Raw genomic sequence first — 24,867 nt, forward strand, 5'->3', positions numbered from 1 at the left:
GTTGAATGTTAGTTCCTTACTAATACACCATTAGCAGCTCTTCCTTCTATGAGAAAAGGATTGTATTTTCATTTCCGGTTGCCTTTTTCATATTTAACAGAAGTTTGAAGAGTACATGTTAAGTCCGACCATTTAAAATGATCAAATTTTAGAAAAAACAGAATATAGAAAACAGTCTCACAATGTCTACTGAATACTCATTAGCCCAGAGGGGAAAGCAGCAAGATGGTAAAGATTAAGAGTTAGTAAACTGGCATGTACTCCATAGTACTTGTCACTGGTCAATTAAAAAAAAAACCCCATAGAGTAATGTCTCTTTGGAGTTTTCTGCTGACACCACTCTTTTGTATTCTTTCCATGTATTAGTTAAATAGAGATGATTTAGTTAGCTATATGCACAGCTATATTTACACAGACCTCTGCTAGATCTAAGGCTCTGATCCTGCAAACACGTAAGCATATGCTTAAACACATGAGCAGTCAATAGGACGACTTAGATTCTTAAAAGTTAAGCACGTCCGTAAGTTTTTGCAGGATTGGGTCATTAAATTTATGGAGCCACAGACCACAGGAAAATATATTCTTTTCACAGGTAACTAATTGACCACACATATTAAAGTATCAGAGAGCCATAAACATCTGAGATGGAAATGACCTACGTATTGAGTCATCCAACACATTCCCCAGGCAACGGAGGCTTCCCTGCAGTACAGTACATTTTCGAGTGATTTGTCCAGCCTGGTTTTACGTGACTCATATGAATGGAGCTTTCACTTCATCCCGTGGGAAACTACTCTGCAGCCTAACAGAGCTCACTGCAATATGTTTTTCCTACTATTCAGTCTAAATTTGTCCTCCTAACTTATTGTTGCTGTTTATTATTTAAACTCATTACTCAGAGTGATCACTTTAAACCATTCTCCTCCCCCCTTGGTATTTACACCCTTCAAATATTTGTAGACTGTTATTCTGTCCCCTGGCAGACATCTCTCAGCCAAGTTATACATATGTAGCTTCTCTGATCTTTCCTCATAAGTCAATACTACCTCCAGGTGCTGGATCATTTTTATGGCTCTTTTCTGAACTCTTTCCAATTTGTCTGTATCTTTCTGATAACGGGAAGCCCAAAACTGAACACGGTATTGCAGGTGTGTTCTCACCACAGCCACATAAAGAGGGACTATTTCCTTGTTGTTCCTTGATGCACACCTCCTGCATATGTAGAGCTAAATTATACTGACTTTTTGGCTGTAATATCATATTTGAAACTCATGTAATTTGCTGCCCATTAATACCCTTATATCGCTTTCAGAATTACTGCTTCCAGGATTCTCTCACCGAATAGGTGCATTTTGGATGATTTCCCTCCACAGATATTAGCTTGCATTTTTTTTCAAACTGAATCTCATTTTGTTATTTACTGCCCAGGTTTCCAGATGCCTTTGATTTATTTCTCTGTCCTCACTGGTGTCTGAAGCAACTCCTAATTTAGTATCAAATGCAAACTGAATTAAATGGCTGTTCACTTCCTCTTCCAGACCATTAATACAGATGTTAAATGAGTCCAAGCCAAACACCCTGGTATCCCAGTAATCATATTCTCCCAGCTCAGAACACCACTGTTTATCATTACCCTTGCTTACATCCTTCAATCCATATCTGGTCTTATCATAGTCTCCTTATCCAAGCTAATATGAATTAATTTTGAGAGATATTTTGTCTCAAATAATTAATTACAATTCAAATATACTACATCTAGTGCTTTTTCATCCATTAATTCCATCCAGAAAGCAAGAATCTGATACCTGAGCCAAGTCTTTTGAGAGAAGAAATTTATGGGTGAGATTCTTTCTTAAATTGAGATCCACTCAGTGTAGGAAAGAGGAAAGGCAGTCAGAGAACCAGTTATAGCTCCCTGATTCTCTGCTCTGTGGAGCTCCTGGTCCCTGCCCCAGCAGGCTGCTCTCACTTAGGCCAGCTGTTAAAGGTCCACAAAGGACCATCTGCCTGATATGAACCAGTGTAGCAGCACTGTAGCCATGTTCCCTCCCACCCTTAATATGTCCCCTTCCTACAGTCGTTAATTTGTAATGAAAAAGGTGCCAGGGCTCAAGCAATTAGGTGCCGGGGTTCAAGTAATTTTTTTACTTTCATAACTGACGCAGCAAACCCAGAGGTGCTGGAGCTATGAACCGCTCGGCCCTGGCAAGTCCTGGCACAAATTAAGCACTGCCTTCCTGCCTCTTGGCATGTCCCCTACCCAGGACCGGGCATAGGAGCTGGTTCCATTGGCTTTATGATAACTGAGCCTCCCTGCACTGGGAGAATTCTCATCTCAGTATCTAGCCCCTTTGTACTGCCTGGGGGCAGAAAGGAACCAGACCACATAGGAAATCTGTCCCTGTGTGTTTTGATTTAAACAATAAATAAAATGTAGTGAATGAAGCGAGAGCAGCTGGAATTTATTTACATTTGCCTAAGAATTCCAATCAAGGATCCCCTTTCAGAGGCAGAAATTTTACACTAACAGAGGCCCATACCACTTAGATAGTCTAGTGCAGCAGAGACTAGTAAAGGAGAGTATACAATTCCTTTTCTATGCTAAGGTGTTTATTATCATGTCCAGACGTACCCAGACACAGTGAGTGCCTTTAAAAACTCACCAGTTGTTGTTTTTTTTATTATTTGTAATATCTCCTTGTTTAATTGGTTAAATGTGGGAAACACAAAATTTTCAGAGCACCCATTTGTAGAGCAGTGATAAGAGACACATAGATACTTGAAATAATAAGCCTGACTGGAAAAGGACTCCTGAAGTTTGTTCATTACTTTGGGACCAATCAGTAGTGTGCACATGTGATAGGTCCAGTAAATCAGAGATGGGCATTTCTCACTTTCTTTACTTACAGTAATAGATTCTAGTTACTAGCCTTGCTAATGAAATGGTGAGAACAAAGTAAGTCACAATGTGACAATTCTTTCAGGAAATGTGAAAAGACAAGTGCTTTTTCTGATGGAGTGGTTTAGGGAGCCAGTGTTCTGAGAGTGTCCTACTTTAATAGATTCTTAGTCCTTCTCAGAAAATCATTGTCAGTGTCTGTCTGACAAGCTTCTTCAACATCACAGAACATCTGCACATTTATGTCCTGCCTCTGGTGGTTGTGGTTTTAATTTCTAGCCCATCATTTTTGTTTGGCATTGATTAAAGTATTCAGAATTCCTAGACAGGGGATGAGGGATAAAAAGCAGTAATATTTCTTTCTTGTTGTGACATGAAATGTTTTTTCTAGGCTGTTGAATAGAAATCATTACTACAGCCATACGTATAAAATATAACTCTTGAACTCTTCACAAACATCTGGAAATCTATATTTGCAGCTCTAATGGTAGCCAATATGCTAAAAAAAAATAAAAACTACACAAATGTTTTTCTATTTCAATTGATACTGTGATAATCTCCTATCCCCCTACTATCTCCAGGGCTCTGAATGCACCATGATTTTGAAAAGTGTTCATTGGACTTTGGTGGTTCAGTATAAAAACACTTGCATGTTTCCTTTTACTTTCTTTTTAAAAACCATCGACCACGGATATAGTTCAATCATAGAATCATAGAATCACAGAATATCATTCAATGAATGCTACTTTGAACTTCTCTTGTTTAAGCATGCTAGACCATGCAGTCAAAATAAAACATAGACATGCATTTCAATCCCTGTGACAAACAACATACACAACAGTATATGGACTTATGTCTTAGCGTCAATTATTGCATGTTGGAAATGGTATTTTTATTTTAAGCAACTAAACAAAAATATGGGTAGTAACTACCCGTTCAAAGCCCTGTCATGAGAATACCCACTCTGATTGGCCTAAGAGAGCAAGATATTACTCTACAGAGGGTGCCAAAAGCTCAGTGAGGTACTTAGGCTACGTCTACACTATGAGCTAGAGGTGTGATTCCCAGGTCAAGTAGACATACTCACACTAGCTTTCATCTGAGCTAGCACACTAAAAATAGCAGTGTAGCTGTGGTAGCACAGGCTGTGGCTAACAGCCCCACGTACATACCCAAGGGTTGAGGTGGGTTTGTACTCAAGGCAGCTAGCATGGTGCTTCCGCTGCCTGTGCTACTGTGGTTATACTACTATTTTTAGCACACTAGCTCAGATGAGAGCTAGCGTGTGTCCATGTGAGCAAGGAATCATACGTAACTCTTAGACAGAAGAACATCGAATGCATTGCAGTAATCCAGCTCAAGGTAACAAAGACATGCATTATGGATATCAGGTCAGGATGCCAGAGAAAGCGGTGCAGTCCGGCAATATTATTAAATTGATTCAAAGGAAATAAAGCAGTCCTGACTACTGCTGACCCTCTAGAGCCTGTTTCACCAGTGCCTTTCATTTTGGTAGCATTTTATCCCCACTTTGAAGAGCTATAAATGATAACCAAGATTGCAAGAGAGTGGAAAATCAAGCCCTTGAACTTCAGTGTTAGACCCTGATCAAGGATCATGCCAAGGCTACATGACAGACAGACTGATCCTCTGAAACATCTTCCCATCAAAGACTGGGAAGGCTAGGAAAATGTTCACTCTTCCTGCTTTCAACCCCCACAGATCTATATAATTTCACTTTGCTAAGGTTTAAATTTATCCAGATTTTTGCTTGCAACTTGCTGTTTTGCTCAGTAAGACAGTCCCTTTGACACTGTATAGTATATTAATTTCCATGTCTGGAAATTGAAAAAATATAACTGGTGTCATCTGCATAGTAGTGATAATCTAAACTATTCTTGTTCTAAATCTGACTCTAAAGGCCCATATACAAAGCAGCATGAAAACTATCACAGCCAGAGCAGACCCATGGGAAACTCCACAAGTGTTCCAGCCACTAGATGCTACCATGATGAGCGCCAGAGAAATGGCTCTACAAAAATATAGAAATAAATGCATGAAAAGTGACAAGTGGAATTCTCAAGAGACTGAGACTAACTATGGGGTATGACCAATATTCAGTTTATTACATACTGTCATAATACTAATAACACTGTCATAGCCAACCTGTTCTTCAGTTGGTTCAACTGGATCTGATGACCCAACATGCCAAAGGACGCTGATGGATCTTAAAACACCAAGAAGGATAGGACACTTCTATCCATTATGGTTTGCACATCATTAATGACCCTGAATGGGGCAGGCTGCAATTTAGCTTACAGATCATTACCTTCAAGATGTGCCACCATGTTTTCTAGGATCTTGGCCAAACATTGCAGGTAAGAAATCAGCCTTGAATTTCACTGTAAAATTGGATAGAGCAAGATCTTATTTAATGTTCAACACTGCCACAACCTTTAAGCCAGCAAAAGAGTGATAATTTCCTTCAATAAAAGAGGGATGTTGAGATAAACTATGTCAGAGGGAACATTCTGGCCCATGTATATTTTCAGGAGTCTCTGTGGAAAAAAAAACCCACTGGAAGAAGGAGTGAGAAGAGCTGCCTTTGCTAAACAAATGACACTGGTGGGGATCAGGTCAGTTTTGAGAAGTAAATGTGTTACCAGGAAAAGAAGTTGCTCTGGGTTTGAGAACACTGAAGATGTGGGAAATAACCTGGAGAAGGGAGTAAAGAGATTTCAAATGTTCCAAGAGCCCAGAAAATCTATTGCTGGCCTTGGAGAAGATTAAAAATCAAGGAAAATATGCCAGACGAGAGTTTCAGTAAGAAAACAACCATTTGATACAGAAGGCCAGATCCTCCGCTAATGTAAATTGACATCGCTCCACTGACTTCAATTAAGTTACATCCATTTGCACCAGCTGAGGATCTGGCCCACAATAGGTAATAATGTTTCAGACTCTGTGATAAAATATGCCCCTAACATTAAAGAAACCCTGCTTCCAGAGTCATTTCTTTCCCTCTCCCCCAACCCCAGATACATGCTTCTATAGTACAGTAGCATTCTTCCCAGTCCTTAAAACCAATTGGGGGCCATTACAGCACATGGTTCGCTCCTTCTTTGTGGGGAGCAAATTCTGCATGGTAGTTCCTCAAAGTACAAACTGACAGCTTTGTGCCAAAATCTGTATCATTATCATTAATGCCTGGCACTAAAGATAGTGAGAGTCTCCCATGCACGCAGTTGGGAATTTCCTAGTGCTGATAATTAGCAATGAATCACAGAGACAGGCAGCAATGGAAGTGCCCTCTTCTTGCTAGCATCCACATGTATCTTTCAAATACCCTTCACTGACTATCTATTTAAAACATGCTCATCACTTTGCACTTCAGGATTGGGCCATTAAACTGCTGTAACCTAATTTCTTGAAATACTGGTTCTAGAAGGCAGTAGAATACAAAGGAACAGTATTGGAATGCTAGCCTATCAGCATCTCTGATGGAAACTTTATTTAGTGCTCCCATCTGCAGATCACCAACTGTCTCCAGGTTTTAATATATGAAAAATGGCTTTGAGGCTAAAGCACAAAACTGAGAATCAGGAACCCTCTATTCTAATTTCAGCTCTTCCATGGACTACCAGAGTGATCCCGATCTGGCTAATTGACTTCTCTATGCCTCCGTTTCATCACCTTCAAAATGGGGACAATAATATTTACCTGTCTTACAGTGTATTATGAGGTTTAATTCATTATTGTTTATAAAACACTGATAACTTTAGATAGAAAGTAGTACAGAAACAAGGTATTATTATTACATGGTCAGCAAATTATCTACCTGCTGATATATCCTGTGGTAACATTAATGACTGATTTTAGGTACCTAAGTAAATTGTTTTCAAAAATGCTATTTGTTCTTAAAAATGGTTTACTAAAGACAAAGTGGGTAGCCCTACCAGGGCATCCTATTTGGGACTGAACACGCAAAGCAGATCTAATCACTTCCCTTTCTTCAGCAGAACTGTTCCCATGAGTCTATTAATATCTTTGGGAAACAGAGAAATGTTTTCATACTTCATTCATATAATGGATGAGATTGGAATGGAAGTCATGATGAGTGAGAGTCCTGGAGGTTGTTTGGCTTGTCACAATACATTATGCTTCTGTAAAAGTATTGCATTAGCTTAGCAGTGCCACCCTGGCATAGTGCAGCTAATAAAGTACAGCTGCCAAGAACAGAGTTCAGAGACTCCACCTATATTTTAACACTGTCCTTGGGAGTTGTTTCAATAGTTTCTGCTGACAAGACTGCAAATGTTTAAGCATAGGGGGAGGGATAGCTCAGTGGTTTGAGCAGTAGCCTGCCCAACCAAAGGTTGAGAGCTCAATCCTTGAGGGGGCCCCTTAAGGATCTGGGGCAAAATCAGTCCTACTAGTGAAGGCAGGGGGCTAGACTCAATGACCTTTCAGGGGTCTCTTCCAGTTCTATGAGATAGGTATATCTCCATATTTTTTTTATTATTATCTAATAATGCAAATCTATGGCAAATCAGCTCTCCTTACCGAATCAGGATTGTAGCATTTATGATGCTTGTAATTGCTAGAATATTAATCCCCCAAACCAAAATAAACTGAAAATAATATGAAAAAAAAATCTCTCAAAATCACAGAAAACAAGGAAATTCAGTCTAACCTTTTTTAGGGCCCTCTTATATGGTTTGATTGTTACTAGAAGTAGCAGTGTGAAATGACAGCTCCCACCTTGAAAGGACATTGTAAGAACTAGAAAAATACTGAAGAAGCCAGCCAAAATAAGTACCCTCGTGCCAAAAGAGAAAAAAAATAATTAATTTTAATTAATAATGGCATCATTAGTATCAATCGTTCTATCAGACAGTGTGTGTGCCGGGGTCTGAGAGATGAAAGGGTGCTAAAAACCTGCAGTTGCATTAACTTAGGATGAAGTGATTAGTCAGCAGGCTGACAGCTGTGCTGGGAGCCTGGTGCCAGATTCCAATGTATGCTTTCCTCAGCTGCCAAGTGTTTGCTGGTCTCACCAGATAAATGGAGCATCAGCAGTGTTTTATTTGACCTGCTCACAAGAAAAATAAAGCAACTCCGACTTCCTCGGTGTGTTTGTCATTGACCTTGCATCAGCTGAATATGAGCAGCAAGATTCCCCGGTCCAGGAAAGTTAACTCTTTACAGAATGGGCCTCCAAATGTCTTTTCAATGGTAATAACTAGTCTCCTAAAAGCTGTAAATACTGTAACATGAAAAGAAAAAACTACAGACAGTGTCCACATTTCACATGCACTTCTCGGGATTAATGGGCCGAGGACTTACAATAGGCTTTGAAACCACACAGAGATACTCTATCAACTCCAGTTATCCTCCCTTTATCAGAATAAATCTGGGAGCCATTTCCAAAGAGATTTTTCTGAGGGTGAAGGAGAATGGGTTGCACGTGAAAGAAGTTGTGAAGAAAACTCAACCAAAAATAACATAGTACTGCATATCGGCTCCCTATGACTTGAGGGTTTTGATGGCTTTTGTTATTTCTCCTTCATCTATTCCCCACAGACTGTCTTTTCTTTTTCCTCCTCATTAATCTGCTCTTGTACACAGTTAGGAACCTTATATCTGAGAATCTTCAGTAGTGGTCTAGCCCAACCTCACATGCTGGGAGGAAAGCAGGCATGGTGCCTTTGAATCAGAGATCTAAAACCGTAGCTAGGATATACTCTCCAAACCTTTGATGTGCTTTATGTGAGGATCCTCTTTCATTGTGACTAATGTGCTATCAAACCAAGCAGACTGCAGTGGCATCATCACTCAAAGTGCTCTTTTCTCCCTCTCCAGCAAGCAGACAAGAAGGGATGTCCTGGCTGAGATCAGCCTTGTTGCTCATCACTTTGTGTGGCCTCCTCACAAGGTCTCAGGATGGAAAAGAGAATTTTATTTGTAGCCCATCATACATCGATAGTATTTTAAAGTATTTTCAACGTTTATGTTACTCTGTCATTTTTGTTTAAACCAGTTCAGCTTCATGCTGCTTGGCACCCACAGAGCTGGCAAGGTGGGTTGGACGGCATACAATGACCATTGTGTTTTTTCATGTTCTATGGGCAAGGGGGAGAGAGAGTGGAGAGGGTAAGTTAATCAATTAACTTGCTATACAGCTTTAAAAATTTTACTGCATGTGAGAGCCAGAGTGTAACCAATTTTTCCCCCTCCCAATATCTCCTGGGCAGTGGGTGACACACCTAGGTCCATCATGCCACGGGGGCAAAAGCCAATCACACTCATGAGCACTTGTAGATGTAACGTGTAGAACTAGTGTTCATGGTAGTGATCACTTATATTTTTCATATCAAAGCTTTGGGCACTTTTTTACCGCTCTTGGAGTCCCTATAGTAAAAAAAAGGTTCTGGGTGTTTGCTACTTTCAGACTTCACATTCCATGTGTTCCTCAAACCCCACCTCCTACCTAACGAGGGCAGCAAGATTGTACCCTTTAAGGACATTCTAGTCCCACTAGAATGGGGCGCTGCATGTGCCATCCTCCATGCAATTCCCCCCATCTCCTTGAGTGTTATAAGTTCATCTGCCCATCTGAGATCAGACTACTCAGGCTCACAGAAGAAGGTAAGCATGAGTGGAGTCAGGGTATCTATTCCCCACCAGAGTAAAAGCCACTCATATAACTTGGGTGACTTGGCTGATCAGTCAGAGATAGAAGAAGAAATGGCTCAGCTATGAATAAGAGGTTGTGGAGCTCAACATGGATTCCTCTCGGTCAGCAGAAAAAATGAAGTACAGTAATAGAGATCCAAGTCCTTCCACCTAGAGGAAGATTCCAAAGTTTATAGTCCTGTTAGGGAGACATTGCTTTAAAGAATATTCTTTACATCTGGGACCACAGGGGAAGAAAAGGGGAAGTGAGGTCTCTTCCCCCTCAGACAAGGAAGAAAGAAAGGAACTACAGTAGGGTTCCCATTGGACAGAAAGGAAGGCCTTACACCAGTTAGCGGAATGGAGATCTGTAATTTTCTAAAAGAGATAAGAGAGAGAGAAAGCGAACGAGCCACTAGGAATGAGCTGCAGGGTGTTGTCTGAAGACAATAGCAACCTGGTTTTGTGAGCAAACAAACTGGACTGATTCCTATAGCAGGAGATATATCGTCTGGGAAGGATCGGAGAACACTGCTAAAGAGAACACCATTTAGTCAGGCAGGGCCATGGCAGATTAAGGAATAGCAATAACATTGTCTAGTGGTCAGATCCTGTTAGGATTGGCCGCTATGGAAGATACTGTACCACGGTGATAAATGTGGTACAAAACTGTAGATAGAGATACAGACTAGAGAGCTAGGGAGCTTGAATTCTGAACTGAAGGATCAAATCACCAGGAAAAAGGGCCAAGTGGTATATGAACTAGATGCCAGTAAATGCCTAGGTAACAAAATGGAGGAACTAGAGCTACTGGTGCAGGAAGTGAAACCAGATATTATAGGGATAACGGAAACATGGTGGAATAGTAGTCATGATTGGAGTACAGGTATTGAAGGCTATGTGCTGTTTAGGAAAGACAGAAATAAAGGCAAAGGTGGTGGAGTAGCATTGTATATCAATGATGAGGTAGACTGTAAAGAAATAAGAAGTGATGGAATGGATAAGACAGAGTCTGTCTGGGCAAAAATCACGTTGGGAAAGAAAGCTACTAGAGCCTCCCTTGAGATAGTACTTGGGGTGTGCTACAGACCACTGGGATCCCATCTGGATATGGATGGAGACCTCTTTAATGTTTTTAATTAAGTAAACGCTAATGGGAATTGTGTGATCATGGGAGACTTTAACTTCCCAGATATAGACTGGAGGACAAGTGCTAGTAATAATAATAGGGCTCAGATTTTCCTGGATGTGATAGCTGATGGATTCCTTCACCAAGTAGTTGAAGAACCAACAAGAGGGGATTTGGTTAGATTTTAGATTTGGTTTTGGTGAGTAGTGAGGATCTCACAGAAAAAATGGTTGTAGAGGACAACCTTGGTTCGAGTGATCATGAGCTAATTCAGTTCAAACTAGATGGAAGGATAAACAAAAATAGATCTGGGACTAGGGTTTTTGATTTCAAAAGGGCTAACTTTAAAGAATTAAGGAAATTAGTTAGGGAAGTGGATTGGACTGAAGAATTTGTGGATCTAAAGGTGGAGGAGGCCTGGGATTACTTCAAGTCAAAGTTTCAGAAACTATCAGAAGCCTGCATCCCAAGAAAGGGGAAAAAATTCATAGGCAGGAGTTGTAGACCAAGTTGGATGAGCAAGCATCTCAGAGAGGTGATTAAGAAAAAGCAGAAAGCCTACAAGGAATGGAAGATGGGAGGGATTAGCAAGGTCAGATTACTGAGGTCAGAACATGTACGGATAAAGTGAGAAAGGCCAAAAGCCATGCAGAGTTGGACCTTGCAAAGGGAATTAGAACCAATAATGAAAGGTTCTATAGCCATATAAATAAGAAGAAAACAAAGAAAGAAGAAGTGGGACCGCTAAACACTGAGGATGGAGTGGAGGTTAAGGATAATCTAGGCATGGCCCAATATCTAAACACATACTTTGCCTCAGTCTTTAATGAGGCTAATGAGGAGTTTAGGGATAATGGTAGGATGACAAATGGGAATGAGGATATGGAGATAGATATTACCACATCCGAGGTAGAAGCCAAACTCGAACAGCTTAATGGGACTAAATCGGGGGGCCCAGATAATCTTCATCCAAGAATATTAAAGGAACTGGCACATGAAATTGCAAGCCCATTAGCAAGAATTTTTAATGAATCAGTAAACTCAGGGATTGAACTGTACGACTGAAGAATTGTTAATATAGTTCCTATTTTTAAGAAAGGAAAAAAACGTGATCTGAGTAAGTATAGGCCTGTTAGTTTGACATCTGTAGTCTGCAATGTCTTGGAAAAATTTTTGAAGGAGAAAGTAGTTAAGGACATTGAGGTCAATGGTAATTGGGACAAAATAAAACATGGTTTTACAAAAGGTAGATCACGCCAAATCAAACTGATCTCCTTCTTTGAGAAGGTAACAGATTTTTTAGACAAAGGAAACGCAGTGGTTCTAATTTACCTTGATTTCAGTAAGGCATTTGATACGGTTCCACATGGGGAATTATTAGCTAAATTGGAAAAAATGGGGATCAATATAAAAATTGAAAGGTGGATAAGGAACTGGTTCAAGGGGAGACTACAATGGGTCATACTGAAAGGTGAACTATCAGGCTGGAAGGAAGTTACTAGTGGAGTTCCTCAGTGATTGGTTTTGGGACCAATCTTATTTAATCTTTTTATTACTGACCTTGGCACAAAAAGTGGGAATGTGCTAATAAAGTTTGTGGATGACAAAAAGCTGGGAGGTATTGCTAATACAGAGAAGGACTGGGATATCATACCGGAAGATCTGGATGACCTTGTAAACTGGAGTAATAGTAATAGGATGAAATTTAATAGTGAAAAGTCATGCATTTTAGGGATTAATAACAAGAATTTTGGTTATAAATGGGGACATATCAGTTGGAAGTAACAGAGGAGGAGAAGGACCTCGGAGTATTGGTTGATCACAGGATGACTATGAGCTGCCAATGTGATATGGCCATTAAAAAAGCTAATGCGGTCTTGGGATGCATCAGGCAACGTATTTCCAGTAAAGATAAGGAGGTGTTAGTACCGTTATACAAGCCACTGGTGAGACCTCGTCTGGAATATTGTGTGCAGTTCTGGTCTCCCATGTTTAAGAAGGATGAATTCAAACTGGAACAGGTACAGAGAAGGGCTACTAGGATGATCCGAGGAATGGAAAACCTGTCTTATGAAAGGAGACTCAAAGAGCTTGGCTTGTTTAGCCTAACCAAAAGAAGGCTGAGGGGAGATATGATTGCTCTTTATAAATATATCAGAGGGATAAATATCAGGGAGGGAGAGGAATGATTTAAGCTCAGTACCAATGCGGACACAAGAACAAATGGATATAAACTGGACATTAGGAAGTTTAGACTTGAAATTAGACAAAGGTTTTTAACCATTAGAGGAGTGAAGTTCTGGAACAGTCTTCCAAGGGGAGTAGTGGGGGCAAAACACTGGCTTCAAGACTAAGCTTGATAAGTTTGTGAAGGGGATGGTATGATGGAATAGCCTAATTTTGGCAATTAATTGATCTTTGATTATTAGCAGGTAAATATGCCCAATGGTCTGTGATGGGAAGTTAGATGGGGTGGGATCTGAGTTTCTACAGAGAATTATTTCCTGGATTCATAGATTCATAGATTCTAGGACTGGAAGGGACCTCGAGAGGTCATCGAGTCCAGTCCCCTGCCCGCATGGCAGGACCAAATACTGCCTAGACCATCCCTAGTAGACATTTATCTAACCTACCCTTAAATATCTCCAGATGCTGGATGCTGGCTGGTGAGTCTTGCCCACATGCTCAGGCTTTAACTGATCACCATATTTGGGGTTGGGAAGGAATTTTCCTCCAGGGCAGATTGGCAGAGGCCCTGAAGGTTTTTCGCCTTCCTCTGCAGCCTGGGGCACGGGTCACTTGCTGGAGGATTCTCTGCCCCTTGAGGTCTTTAAACCACGATTTGAGGACTTCAATTACTCAGACATAGGTTAGGGGTTTGTTACAGGACTGGGTGGGTGAGATTCTGTGGCCTGTGTTGTGCAGGAGGTCAGACTGGATGATCATAATGGTCCCTTCTGACCTTAAAGTCTATGAGTCTATGAATCTAAATGATGACAATGTTTTGCTCAGGGCATTTTGTGAAACAAGGGAGTGAGCTAGACTAGGACAGCCCCTAGCTATCAACCTGAGCAAGTGTAATTTCAGCATGGGAATTTACAAGCAGTAAGAGCATGTGGTGGGAGGAACAGTGACAGCAGGAAGTGGAAAACAGTAGGCATGAAATCTGGGAAAGACAGCAACAGGAACCAGAGAAATAATGAAGGTCGCAGGATCCAGAGAGCTGCTCATGGCAGAGAGACTGCAGTAGAGTTAAGATAAGACTGCAAAACTGAGAGATGGACTGTTGCCCATGTGGATACACTGAAACTTTGTAATCAGAATTTCACGTACTTTGGGGGCATTACATTGAAGAATCATCACTAGACTATACTGTACAATAGACTCTGGCAGGTCTATACTATCGCTTAAGTTGATGTAACTTACGTCGCTCAGGGGTATGAAAAAGACACCCAGGGAGCAACGCAAGTTACAGCAACCTAAGTGTTGTCCACATTGGAGCTACGGTGGCAGGAGATGCTCTCCCGCTAACATAGCTACCACCTCTCACAGAGGTGGAGTAATTATGCTGATGGCTCTCCCATCAGTATAGAGCAGTGTTTCTCAAACTGGGGTCGCCGCTTGTGTAGGGAAAGCCTCTAGTGGGCCGGGCCGGTTTGTTTACCTGCCCTGTCCACAGGTCCGGCTGATCGTGGCCGCGGTTCGCTGCTCCAGGCTAATGGGAGCAGCTGGAAGTGGCACGGGCCGAGGAACTTACTGGCCGCTGCTTCCAGCAGCCCCCATTGGCCTGCAATGGCGAACCATGGCCAGTGGGAACCGCAATTGGCCAGACCTGCAGATGGGGCAGGTAAACAAACTGGCCCAGCCCACCAGGGGCTACACAAGCGGCGACCCCAGTTTGAGAAACACTGGTATAGAGCATCTTCATCACATGCACTACAGAGGTGCAGCTGCGCGAATGTAGCACTTCTAGTGTAGACCTGCTTGCTAAGATGCTGGAATGTCTAATGCAGTTCAAGAGTTTGAAAGTGAGGAAAGCACCATTTCAGCTGTTCTGAATGGTTGTGTTTTATACTTCTGCTTAGGGTGTGAGTCCAGTTATATAAATGAATGCGTTTGGGGAAATGAACTGCTATTCAGGAAAAGGATTAGAATGGAGCATTGTTCTTATGGACCTTGTGAAGCTATGACTTGTATCTGATAAAAGAAAATAGAACTCCTGGATATTCCTTATTCAGTTGTGCTACTTGATTAAATGGAAAAGGGGGGTTTGTTTTATATATAAGCAATGGGAACTGTACGACTAGGTATATGAAAAGTCTGTAGTTTTTAACAAAGTTGGAAGTTTATATTGTCAAAAAAATAACATAAGAAACACTTTAACAGAGTAGGTCTCATGAGTCCTTTGCACTGAAGTGATTTCTGATACTCACTTGCTAATAAAAAATCACTTTCCCACTGTCTTAAAAACTTCTGTATAATTTATTTTGTTATATAAGTGTTAGTGTCAAATACAGGGATCCATTCAAGCTGTACTAATAGTAGGAACTCACTCTCAATGACTAGCATCAACTGGGAAAAAATCAGCTGCAAGAATTTGAGGTCAGTTTTGCACTTATCACTCAGAATGCTATCAACTGTATTTTGCTGTCCTTCCAAATGTCCTATCAGGAGAAGTTTGTCCCACATTCTGGGCAATTTGCCTGGGTGTTAACTTGCCTATCAAACTCCCTTCCCAAAATAGTCAATACGGATGTGATGCTAATCAGGAAAAGGGCAATTTTTGCTTGAGTGTGACTTTTTTTTAACAGCTGTGTTCAACATTACTGCACAATCACTGGACTGCAACCACAGAGGCATCCTTCACACTCTTTTTGCTTTGGCACACTGGCAACTTGTGTCAGAGTATTATTAACAAGCCCAACCCCATGTTTGCAAATCTAAAATAATGAATAATAATAATCACTTCCAAACACTGTGTTGCAATGTGTCACACTACAACAATTCAGCCTTTGGCTTTTAAATCAACAGGGCTGTGCAAATGGCTCTGTCCGGCAAGATCAGTCTCTATGCTCTGAAAGTCCAAATACAGATGAACTTGTGCAGATAAAATTACTAGCTACTGTAATAGCTGTTTGAGTGGGTGTAATAAATTTAAATATGTGATGAACTTTTTACTGATTCTTAGTATTGCTGCTGCCAGCTTTTGTGTTACTCTTTAACACAAGCCATATTCCGTTGTCTCCCAAAGGACTTTCTTAGCCTGCCTGCTCTAGTCTATATGCTGTCTTGAAATTTACAAATATCAGAGGGGTAGCCGTGTTAGTCTGGATCTGTAAAAAGCGACAAAGAGTCCTGTGGCACCTTATAGACTAATAGACGTATTGGAGCATAAGGTTTCGTGGGTGAATACGCATGCGTCTGACGAAGTGGGTATTCACCCACGAAAGCTTATGCTCCAATACGTCTGTTAGTCTATAAGGTGCCACAGGACTCTTTGTCGCTTGAAATTTACAGTAGCTCTTGAGAAGGAGCTTATTGTAAGTAGCTCTGCTCTGCATGAAGAACTATAAAAAGAGGTTCTAAGTTCTACTATTTGTCTGTGTACATCATTTCCTCTGCAGAACACCATTATGTTTTGTGTTAGCCTGCACTGGATCAAAGGGCTCTCTCTCAGATGTTGCAAAAAATTATAAATGCTCAGACAAATACATAGTTGTCTATCACCACAGAAGGCATTAGACTGACTGGGGAACGGCCAAAGAGAGCAACTAATAAAGCCCAGAATAGCAATGAAGAGGAGGTTAAAAGCTAATTATTTTGAAATTGCCTGCAGTCCTTAAAAGGTTCTTCAAATATTTTCCCTATTTGAGTAAGCGCAAGCTATTTTTCTGCCATGTGCAAAACAATTATAGTGTGTTTTTAAAAAGAGCTGCATGTGAGCTTTCATTTGCATCTCACACCCCAAGAAACTCAAAAAACAACACAGGAAGAAATGTTCATAAAATGCAGTTGAGGAATATTTGCATGTGGGTTGGTTTTAGGATTTCAGGGGCCTGACACTTGGGGAAGACCCCAAATCCAAATTCCACAGAGCTAGATTCTGACACTTTTATTTCGGTTTAGTAGCTCACTCCACAACTTTAATGGAAGTACCTATGGAGTAATGTAATATGGAGTGAGGGGATTGGAATCCAGCCCATTGTGATACAGCATCATAATGTTTTGATGCCGGAAGTAATATTTCAGAATACATGGTAACCCTCAACTTTAGCCCTAGCCATACCTTCCACAGTCATGGTGCCTAAAGCTGGCCTCATTATAACAGAGAACAATAACCAGCAATGATTTACTGTGATAAATATAAATAGATTACATCTATAATAGGAAACAATGACACTTCATATTTCAAAGAATAAAGTAAGGTCCAAATGCGAATTGAATCACTTTTTATAGGCTGTCCATGGAAAACAGTGTGGAAGATTTGTTTATTCATGTACAGAACGAGTGGGGAGGGAGAAATAAAGTGATGAGTATAATTTTATTTACTTTATTAATCCAGAGTGGTACTGATGTGTCTGGACACAGTGGCTCCCTGACTGGACCCTCACACAGCATGTTATCAATCCTTTGTTTTAATGAAAGGTGCTACCCAATAGAAGGAAAATAGCACTAGAGCTGTATGACATTTTAATAAACATTTTAGTCTTAAATCATGCTGTGTTTTGATGTAGTTGTCTTTATAGGCTCGAATTGCCCCAGTACTAGACATATCCTTGAGTAAGTCATCCTGTGTCTCATCTGTTTTGCTGTTTCTTAACAGCCATGCGTATTTTTAAGTTTCTTATAATACTAGGAACTCATGTGTATCTTACTTAGTCTGTTCTTCAGGCTAACCTTTTTCAGGGTTTGGGAAGTTTGTTTTCCCTGCCTTTCCCTGAGAGTGATGGACGGGGGTAAGGGTAGTCCAACAAAGATGCTTCTCCCTCACAATGTCCACAAGAAGTTGCTGGCCTCGTCCCCAGGCAATTTAACAATCACAAAGGCATCTTTGACTTTCTGAAACTCTTATCACAGGCCCAGTACCTCTAACAGCATCCTCCCGGTTACTGCTTTGCTAATGTCTTGCATGCTATCGGACATGCAGTGCAATGTAGTGTATATTCCCATATCACACAGAATTTAAATTTAGCACCAGGATTCAGAGAGAGGCTATTAAAGGCGTTGAAGCCTGCATCTACCGCTGCTGCTAGGATGGAGGGAAGTGGGCTGCCCAACTTTGAGAACGTATGTACTGGCTCTTTCAAAGAGTAGTAGATACCCAGATAACAAGAAATACTGTAAAAGTAAAAAAACCCTAAACAATACAATTAACAACCTTTTAATGGGTGGAGGGACCACTTCCTGTGGTCCTACACTGTGATTAAGAAGGACCCTGATGTGTTAGTGGGTCTCAGGTTTTCTGACTAGCTCACAGGTGTCAAACATCAAGCCCACATGCTGTCTTTGTATGACCCACATGGCATATTCAGAATCTGCAGCATCTACCTTTTTTAAAAAAATGAAACTGAGTTTTCTAGCCCTCATAGCTGCAAAAATATCCTTCAAAAATGAGCACGTATAAACTGATACAGTGTTGTCGGCCAGAGTCTGCAGACAGTCTGAGGCAATGAGGTGTGTGAACTTGCCCATCTCCCATGAATCTCATTGGGTTATTGATTCAAAAACCTAATGGCATTTAAGTGTTAATTATTCAATTGCTTATCTGAGCCATGGAATGGGGAAGGAGTTAGGAATGAAGCCTGTGAGTGGAGGGAGAGGAACAGGAAGTTGTTGCAGGTAAGGATATGCAGAGAAGAGATGGGAGAGGAGGTATACACAGGGAAGAGGGAGAGAAATAAATAAATATAAAAAAAGGATGGAGAAGGAAGAGAAACAAAGGACAGCAATAGTAGTGGTTGTAAATATGAGCATATTTTTCCACTGAGTGATACTGAATACAGTAATCAAGTACTGAAAACAAAATACATATATGATGACTAATAGTTTAGTTACTACATGAAGGCCACAGTCTACATTTGAGCACAGTGCAAACAATCTACTGATGTCAGTGGGAGACCCTTAGTGGATTGAGGGGTATATGTAGTCCTACATTTTTACACCATAATTAAAAATGGAATTTGGCCCTTTCTACAGTATTTGGCCCTCTCTACATGTGTTTGACACCCTTGAGGTAGCTAGTCTAAAGACCTATGTTGCCTGCCTATTGTGCACAATTTCTACAAGTACATCAACCAGCCTACTGCAGTCTTTATTGGAGTGCTTTGATGTCATATGTAACAGCTTATTTGATGAATTGTAGTGTTTGGTATGCTTTATAAAGTATGTGAGATATTACAGCAGCAAACAGTGAAACTGTTTTTTGTTCCAGACATTTCTGTGTTTGGTTTCCATTTTGGTCAGAATATTGAAGTATCTGTAACAGGCCATCAATTTTTGATTTTATGGTTTCATCTCACTCCTATAAAATGTTATTGTTTGGAGACTGGTCTGAACTTTTTCAAAGCTTCTCTCCAATGTGAGTGCCTTACAGCAACACTGCCTAGAGCAGCTGCTAACATCGTCACACTGAGAACTGCATTCCTGACATCAGGAATGAAAGATCATCATGAAATAATGGACTAATGTAGCCATTCTGTCCAGGCTCATAAATTAGATTTTAAATCTAGCAATTGCAGGGTAATTAGGAGGTGAGCAGCTTTCACACAGGAACATATATTTTCTATTCCTGCCTGCCTGAGACACTGTTTTAATGTTCCCTTTGTTAGCTGGGCTGAGAGAACTGCAATTACCAAGAAGCGATAGCATAGTGGCAAGAGACTTGGCAGAACAAAAATTAAAAATTGGTGGATACCCCTAGTAATTAAAATAATTTTGAATTAAATATAACAGTTCAGTCATTGCTCTTGTATTATAATAGTAATTATGTAACCGATCACTTTGAATTATGAATATAATGAAATAACATCACTATAGAGAGAGAACATAAAAGAGAGTCTCACTAACCATGTAATCCTATGAATGAGAGATGAGTAGTAGTCTGAAAGACATTTGTTAACAGTAGGTGATATCATGCCATTGATCACTAGCAGCTATAGAAGTTTTTAAAAGGCTCTCATTGGCCTGTCAGTGAGGCACAGGAAACAGGACAGGAATTCCCATCACTGGTGGCCACAAGAAGGTTTCACAGTATTAAAATAGATGATTTCCTTAGTCTGCAAACCTCAAAGGGGTATACATAACAAACAACTTCAAAGCAAATGAAAGATTTTAGAGCAGCCTGTCAAAGAGGCTGCTGGGGTTTCCGTGGTAGACTTCCATGTTTAAAAAGTCACAGCAATTTGTTACTTTCTTATCCAAAACAATTCCATATGTCTCTGGATTATTTAAGATCATTTTGGTTTTTGTTGTTATGGATTTTAAAGAAACAATATCACAATTATTTAAGGTGGGGGAAATGAAGTTAGACAGACAGCATCTGCAGTTTACAAATTGATGGATGATCTCATGGACTAAAACTTTGCAAACTTATTCTGTGTTCTCCAACATTAGATGATATGATTCTAGACCAAATGACAAGTCGGAGAACTAACTGTATTTAAGTACAGATCTGATATTATAGAAATGCAGCAACTAAATTTGCAGAGTGTGAAAACTGATTTTATGAGAAGAAAAACAATGGACAGTACACTAAAAGAAAAAGGACAACAGCAAGATTAAAGTAAAGATCTTTTAAAATATTACCTTAGTAAATGATTAAACTAAAAAAACCCCAAGGTTAAAATATTGCCTTTTAGAAGCTCTTAGGCAATCACTTAGACAATCACTTCCTAACTAAACAAAAACTGTTTACATCGCAGCACTGGAAACATATGCTGTTAATTTTAGTAATTTGCAAGTGCCATGTCAGCCAAGTATAACGTCTAAACAAGAAAAGTGACACTATTTTGGGTAATTGTTTCCCAGCACAGGTGTGGAGTGTGCATTTTATGAAATGTCTTAAATATCAAAACTAGCTAAGCTTTGGCTCAGCCAAACTGCAGCCTATCACTGTTTGACAATATAATGAAATATATTATTTGAGGCAATGGTATAGGTTTGGATAATGGTGGCGGGCTTAATAAAGCCTGCTCAGATTTTCACAGATAAAAAGAATTACATCTTCTTTTTCACTCTTTCAGAATTCACTTTCCTCCTCATCTCTCTTCATGTGTTGAGTGTACAAGCTGCATACTCCACCACAGCTAATGCTGCCTCTCGACTATTGCCCTGCACTGAGAAGATTGCTAGTGGGATCATGCAGTTGTGAATTAGCCAACCCTTCCCAAACTCCTCCCTCAATTGAATACCTGTAATTGGGGCACATGATGCCTTCACAGAGCTCAACTTTGATGTGGACAGGGAGTGCGGGCTGCATCTGTGAGGTCTCCCTTTTTCCACCCAGTGAAGTGGAAAGACACTGATTCCACTGTGCTCAGGTCCCCCCACAGCTACAGAGAGTAGTGTGTGGACAGGATTTGCTTCTACAGTAGAACCTCAGAGTTACGAACTGACCAGTCAACCACACACCTCATTTGGAACTGGAAATACACAATCAGGCAGGAGCAGAGACGGGGGTATGTGTGGGGGGGAGGCAAATACAGTACAGTACTGTGTTAAACACAAACTACTAAAAAAATAAAGGAAAAGGAGCATTTTTCTGCTGAATAGTAAAGTTTCAAAGCCGTATTAAGTCAATATTCAGCTGTAAACTTTTGAAAGAACCATAATGCTTTGTTCAGAGTTATGAACGTTGCAGAGTTATGAACAACCTCTATTCCCGATGTGTTCGTAACTCTGAGATTCTACTGTATGTATTTAAAGGCTACAGTAATAAATTACTGTACACAAATGGATACATCCCACAGGCAAATTTGCTTCTTCTCTAAAGCAGTTTGATACCAGAATTTCTACCATAAGGCCAAAATTCTGCTCAGGCAGACTGACTGCTCTGATATTTTGCTGTCTTTAACAGTGGAGATGTGTGCATATAGGTAGAACAGAATATCAGAGTTCAAACCTCAGTGTGGGCCTTAGAACAGAATTCTGCCTTAGCTTTATGATAAAATAATGTGGATTTGGCTCAGCTTAGCTAACCAGATCAAATGCTAAGGCACTAAGCAGCATTAGTGCACTTTTAAATTCTGTTGGCTTCTGTTTAAGTATGAACAACAAGATGATGAGGACTAAAGTCCTCGTTAAGGACTTGCCTTCTGGTTGCAGGGATATGAAATATGCATAGCTTCTACACAGGAAGCACCCAACATTACAGAATAAATTCTATAGCAACTGGGCATTTACCCTTTCCTCACAATAAAAGACATGACAGGATAAACAGGACTTCAGTCTCCACGACTTCCAACCCGACAACTGTCACCAGTACTAAATTCACTTCAAAAATACAGAAAAAGGTATTTTAAAAACTGTTTGCATATATAAATAGTCTTAGGTTCAAATTAAAGAATGGTTCAAACAGATGCAATGCTAATGCAAGGAATGATTTAAAAACTATGGTTGACCTAAAGATCACAGCACAAACCTGTTTCAATTAGGCATGGGCAATCCCAGAAGAGTTTGGGGTTTTGCTAACCTCTTGAACTATTTTTTTGCAAAATTGACTTAAATCTTTTTTCCTCTGTAATTTAAATCAAAGAGCAGTGCCCAGATTCCCTCCGGCAGCAGGAGGTAGAGGAATCCTGAGGGTGATCCTGAGAGCTGGGAGAGCCACTCGTGTGGTTCTTCTGGGATGGGTATCTTACAGTGAGATCTGGCTGAAACATGGGACTTCCAGTTCATGGGAAATGTCAACATTCTGAAATTTGTTTTTTCATTCAATTCGGACCAAAATCAAATTTTTCAAAATTTCTCACGAAATAGAAATTCAGGGAAAAAAATACTGTTTTGGAAACATTGACGCATGGTGTATCTGAAACACAACATGCTCTCCAGGAAACTGTTTCCATCAGAACCCTTCCTCTGATTCAACTCATGTCTGTCAAACCCAAGATATTTTCGTGAAAAAATTTGGGTTTGACGAATCAGCATTTTCTGATGAAACGTTGTTTTGTTGAAAATTTCTGACCAGCTCTAGTTGTAAGATCAATATTTGTGACCCTTCTTCTAAAACCCCACATGGTGACCTCAGCAGCATCTCTCTTCTGTATACTGGACCTTCTCCTGCAAGCAGCATGGGAACACAAAATTGTTCAAGTGAGAAATTTGCACCAATAAAGTTTCAAATAAGTAAAATGAGTTTTCCATCTCTGAGATCAGTGCACTAGGACCCTTGAAGGGCCTACACACTTGCTCAGTTGCTGAGCATTATTTTAATATGCTTTTAGCTAAAGTTTAGAATAGAGGAAAAGCCCCATTCAATTAAGTGAGAAGAACTGAATAAGAAATCAGTAATGGACAAGAAAACCAGTAAAGGTTGACATACGGTGGAGATTTCTTTCCATGTTTTCCTGTTGACCTCACAGACTGTGAACTAAAGAGCACTGAGTACATTAAAGGAAAGGGCACATCTCCTATGAACACTGGCAATACGTTATGAAGACAATATACAAGCTTGAAAGGGAAAAACCGCAACACCATCCTGATGCCCTGGAGGTTTGGTCTGGTGCAATGCCATTTAACCAGAGCTCTGTGAGGGTTAAAATGGCCCTATGAGATTTATAGTAGGTCATTACTGGAACTCTTTTCAGGGCAAAGTTTTAGGACAAAAGGTTTTTTGTTTGAGAACTTTAAAAAGAACTTTAAAAAGAGGCTGGTAATTTTCCAAGATTTCTCTTCTTCCTTCAGGCAACTATTCCAGCCCGGCCAAAGCTAGAATAGTCCTGGTGTCTATTTTCAGATGAATAACACTGAAGAATCAAATATTTACAAACCCAGTTTAAATCCACGTGGTGTCATTGTTCAATATCAAATCTGTAAGATTTCAGACAAGGGACTTCATGACACTAAAGGAAGTTACTTCAATAAATAACTATTTGAAGGGATTACGAGGGTGGGTCAGCAGTGAATAGTCAGGGGAGCAGAACAGAGGATTTATAAAGTATAAACAATTCCTACTAATTGTCATGTCTGATTGATTGTCCTGTGTGCACCTTCATGGTCTGAAGTCAAAGGTCATTTCAGTTAATAGGGTAGGTGGCAGGGTGGGTTAATCCACCACTGTTTACCTGGATTAATTTCTGCTGATATCATCTGGCAAATGAGATGACACTTGTTCACCTCATAAAAAGCACCACACCATCCAGCACAACAGTGAGCCGCTGCCCAGAAGGAGCACAATACTTCCAAAGGGGGTAGTTAGCAGGTCAGGCTGAGAAGCATTAGCAGAGCTATGTAGGGAAGCCTGGTTGCACTACAGCTGGTTCTAGCCAATGCTATGAGTCATGCACTTGGAGAAGGGCCAGCTTCACACAAAATCATTAAAGGGGGAGAAAAAAATAAGAGGTCAATTCACTCTAACAGTGCAGGACACATTAACTTTTCAGCAGCAGGTGGTGAGTTGACTAGGCTCCAAAAGAGTTTAATGTGACACCATGAGCCAAGCTAACCTGCCTCCCACTGCACGCACAGGGGAGCTGGGTCTGGGCAGTTGATGGAGCAGGTCATTGGCAGAGCATGTCAGGGAGGAGGGCTCCAGAAGGATATTGAGGAGCAGGGAGATGACTGAGTAGTAGGGTTACCATATTTCAACAAGCAAAAAAGAGGATGGGAGGAGCCCCGCCCTAGCCCCGCCCCTGCCCCTCCCACTTCCCGCCCCCCCAGAACCCCCAACCCTCCCCCCGTTCCTTGTCCCCTGACTGCCCCCTCCTGGGACCCCTGCCCCTAACTGCCCCCCCGGGACTCCACTCCCTATCTAAGCCTCCTTGCCTCTTGTCCCCTGACTGCCCCAACCCTTATCCACACCCCCACCCCCAGACAGACCCCTGGGACTCCCACGCCCCATCCAACCACTCCCCACCCCCTGACAGCCCCCCCCAGAACTCCCAACCCATCTAAACCCCTCTGCTCCCTGTCCCCTGACTGCTCCGATCCCTCTCCACACTCCTGCCCC

The 24,867-nt window shown here is 40.8% G+C and overlaps 1 protein-coding gene across 1 annotated transcript in view; it reads right to left on the reverse strand.

Annotated features, from left to right (window-relative positions):
• Positions 1–24,867, reverse strand: part of AFF3 (ALF transcription elongation factor 3) — a 452,244-nt gene that overhangs the window by 55,996 nt on the left and 371,381 nt on the right. The gene's annotated exons all lie outside the window — the stretch shown is intronic.

The sequence above is a fragment of the Malaclemys terrapin genome, chromosome 1, assembly GCF_027887155.1.
Source record: "Malaclemys terrapin pileata isolate rMalTer1 chromosome 1, rMalTer1.hap1, whole genome shotgun sequence".
In the NCBI taxonomy this organism is placed as follows: Eukaryota; Metazoa; Chordata; order Testudines; family Emydidae; genus Malaclemys; species Malaclemys terrapin.